Here is a 4,309-nt window from a genome sequence, read left to right on the forward strand (position 1 = left end):
TTTATTGTAGATCGAGGGGTTCGGGGGCCGAGTGAAAACCAAAAATAGGGGATCTTATCAATAGGGGTGCAAGAGCGGTAGGCTCTCCTTCGCCATTTTCTCATGCGTATAGTCTGCACGATGCTGCAGAATATCGCCAATGCTAAAAGGGATTCAATTACATATGAAAGGGAGTACCACGTTATAAACCTATCACACCATGATGGTGTGTTGTTACTTGTCACTGGGCTCTGGGTGCTATGGGGAAGTGAATCATTGACGGGTGGGGGGTTGGGGTCAGGGGGTTCGCGTTTGCGCGTAACCGAATGCAAATTATAATAACGAAAAACACGTATGATGTCTTCATTGTTCTCCTTTTCGTCTCTTCTCTCTTCCTGGAACTTCTGTAATTCTGTGGATCAAGCATAGTTTCTGTTACTATCTTGTTTAATATCTTGTACGTTAGCATGTCTGTCTTTTAGTGCCAATTTCCCTTTATAATTGGTCACCATGTGTGACCCCCGCATTTATAAAAAAAAAAAAAATTTAAAAATGTTTAACCGAATATTTGGACTAGACATCTAAGAAAATACTGCCTGTGTGATTTACCATCCCGGTGTTTGAGGATGTAAATCGCAGAGGGAAGCAATCTAAGGGTTGCCAAAACCAAACAAAAGAATTGTGAACGTAACGAGCCAAAATGGGGTGCGTATGGGCCGCTGCGGGTAAGATTTGGATGGAATCCCCGGGTAGGACGGTGATCAATGCCGTGTGTGCTCTACCCGAGCGTAGCTGACCAGAGTGGGGTCCTCAGGCAGGGCGGGGACCAATGCCGTTTCTCCACTGCCTGAGCAACCGACAAGAACGGGTAAGAATGTGGTCGCCGTGGGGGCTTCCTCTCGAATTAGGAGAGCAACTATGAGTCGGGTTCTGTCGACAGACTAGTTCCTCTGAACTATTGTCTGGGACAAACTTGTAGCTTTAACAATTTTCTGGGGACAAACTAGTTCCTCTAACAGCCATTTGGCGTCAAAGGGGGTGGTGAGGTGGGGCCGTGAAAAACTTTCCGAGTTTACACACAACACTTAACGATAACACTAATCGGACAAACATGGTGCAGGTTCCATCAGAAAGGACACCGTTTCTCCCAAGCGGTTCCGTTTAAAACATCATCTGGACACCTCAGTTATCAGTTGCGAACAGGGTTGCAAAGGGGTTCTCGTTTGGGAGTCAGACTCAATGTCATCATCTTCTCCCGGATGCCATACTCTGGAATGGATGAGGGTTGCTAAAGCTGCATGGTGTGACTTAGGGTCCATCTCGTCGTTTCGGACCAGCCTGTACGAATTGTCACGGTGCCAAATAGTGGTGTCTAATTCTGTGGGGACGGAGTTGGGGTCGTCATCGTAGGGCGGTGGTCTTTGGTGAGGTTTGTTAAGGAATGTGATCAGGAAGGGATCATTCGAATCGTGTTCAGATTCGCTGGGTGTGGGGCCTGTTGCATGGGGATAGTAGGGAGGCGTGCTGTGGCTATGGCCTGTGTCACAGTCGCTGTCGCTGCTGCTGCTGTCTGTGGACGTTCTGGGGCGGAGTCAAGAGTTCGGGGGTGGAGTCGAGGTTGAGTCCGTGGATGGGGTGGACGTGTTGGGGGAGGGTAGTGATACGTTGGCTGTGGGCGGGGTGTGATCTGCTGCGTCGAGCGTTGCGTGGTTAGACTGCGAGCCATTTGCCTTGAGCTGGTTAAAATGAAACCACGCGGTCTTCCCGTTGGGGTACTTAATCTTATAAACGGAGGGGCTTACTTTGTCCGCAATGGAGTACGGACCCGAATACTTAGGTGACAGGAACGTGCTGGGGTTGTAAATGGAGAGCATGGCCTGCTGTCCTACCTCAAACCCAGTCGCAGGCACTGTCTTATCGAAACAGGCCTTGCTCTGTTTCTTCCTGGTGTTAAAGCTACAAGTTTGTCCCAGTTACAAGGTAGCGAGGAAGGATCTAAAGAGAGAGCTAAGACGAGCAAGGAGGGGACATGAGAAGTATTTGGCAGGAAGGATCAAGGAAAACCCAAAAGCTTTCTATAGGTATGTCAGGAATAAGCGAATGACTAGGGAAAGAGTAGGACCAGTCAAGGACAGGGATGGGAAATTGTGTGTGGAGTCTGAAGAGATAGGCGAGATACTAAATGAATATTTTTCGTCAGTATTCACTCAGGAAAAAGATAATGTTGTGGAGGAGAATGCTGAGCCCCAGGCTAATAGAATAGATGGCATTGAGGTACGTAGGGAAGAGGTGTTGGCAATTCTGGACAGGCTTAAAATAGATAAGTCCCCGGGACCTGATGGGATTTATCCTAGGATTCTCTGGGAGGCCAGGGAAGAGATTGCTGGACCTTTGGCTTTGATTTTTATGTCATCATTGGCTACAGGAATAGTGCCAGAGGACTGGAGGACAGCAAATGTGGTCCCTTTGTTCAAAAAGGGGAGCAGAGACAACCCCGGCAACTATAGACCGGTGAGCCTCACGTCTGTAGTGGGTAAAGTCTTGGAGGGGATTATAAGAGACAAGATTTATAATCATCTAGATAGGAATAATATGATCAGGGATAGTCAGCATGGCTTTGTGAAGGGTAGGTCATGCCTCACAAACCTTATTGAGTTCTTTGAGAAGGTGACTGAACAGGTAGATGAGGGTAGAGCAGTTGATGTGGTGTATATGGATTTCAGCAAAGCGTTTGATAAGGTTCCCCACGGTAGGCTATTGCAGAAAATACGGAGGCTGGGGATTGAGGGTGATTTAGAGATGTGGATCAGAAATTGGCTAGCTGAAAGAAGACAGAGGGTGGTGGTTGATGGGAAATGTTCAGAATGGAGTACAGTCACAAGTGGAGTACCACAAGGATCTGTTCTGGGGCCATTGCTGTTTGTCATTTTTATCAATGACCTAGAGGAAGGCGCAGAAGGGTGGGTGAGTAAATTTGCAGACGATACTAAAGTCGGTGGTGTTGTCGATAGTGTGGAAGGATGTAGAAGGTTACAGAGGGCTATAGATAAGCTGCAGAGCTGGGCTGAGAGGTGGCAAATGGAGTTTAATGTAGAGAAGTGTGAGGTGATTCACTTTGGAAGGAATAACAGGAATGCGGAATATTTGGCTAATGGTAAAGTTCTTGAAAGTGTGGATGAGCAGAGGGATCTAGGTGTCCATGTACATAGATCCCTGAAAGTTGCCACCCAGGTTGATAGGGTTGTGAAGAAGGCCTATGGAGTGTTGGCCTTTATTGGTAGAGGGATTGAGTTCCGGAGTCGGGAGGTCATGTTGCAGCTGTACAGAACTCTGGTACGGCCGCATTTGGAGTATTGCGTACAGTTCTGGTCACCGCATTATAGGAAGGATGTGGAGGCTTTGGAGCGGGTGCAGAGGAGATTTACCAGGATGTTGCCTGGTATGGAGGGAAAATCTTATGAGGAAAGGCTGATGGACTTGAGGTTGTTTTCGTTGGAGAGAAGAAGGTTAAGAGGAGACTTAATAGAGGCATACAAAATGATCAGGGGGTTGGATAGGGTGGACAGTGAGAGCCTTCTCCCGCGGATGGAAATGGCTGGCACGAGGGGACATAGCTTTAAACTGAGGGGTAATAGATATAGGACAGAGGTCAGAGGTAGGTTCTTTACGCAAAGAGTAGTGAGGCCGTGGAATGCCCTACCTGCTACAGTAGTGAACTCGCCAACATTGAGGGCATTTAAAAGTTTATTGGATAAACATATGGATGATAATGGTATAGTGTAGGTTAGATGGCTTTTGTTCCGGTGCAACATCGTGGGCCGAAGGGCCTGTACTGCGCTGTATTGTTCTATGTTCTATGGTGCCTAATTTTACTGCGGCTGCTAGCTGAGCTGTTTTTACATTCTCTACTAATTGTTTCACTGCGTTCTCGTGTGTGAGGGCCGTCACTTCGGGGCTGGTCAAGTCAAGTCCTAATAAAGATTCTGTGCCTTTCATGGGGCGTCCGGTCATGAGAGTGTGTGGGGTGTAACCTGTGGATGTTGAAACGGTGTTACGCAAAAACATTAGTGCAAAAGGGAGGACTTAATCCCAAGTGGTGCTGTTTTGTTGGACCATTTTCCTGAGGGTTGCTTTTAGGGTCCGATTAATTTGCTCCACGATACCACTTGACTGGGGGTGGTATGCGATGTGGAATTTTTGGTTAATGCCAAATATCGTGAGGACGTTCTTCATGACACGTCCCGTAAAATGGGAACCTTGGTCGGATTCAATGCTGCGGGGGAATCCCCATCTTGTAAAGATGTGGTGGGTTAAAATCTTAGCTGTAGTC

The sequence above is a fragment of the Scyliorhinus torazame genome, chromosome 27, assembly GCF_047496885.1.
Source record: "Scyliorhinus torazame isolate Kashiwa2021f chromosome 27, sScyTor2.1, whole genome shotgun sequence".
NCBI lineage: Eukaryota > Metazoa > Chordata > Chondrichthyes > Carcharhiniformes > Scyliorhinidae > Scyliorhinus > Scyliorhinus torazame.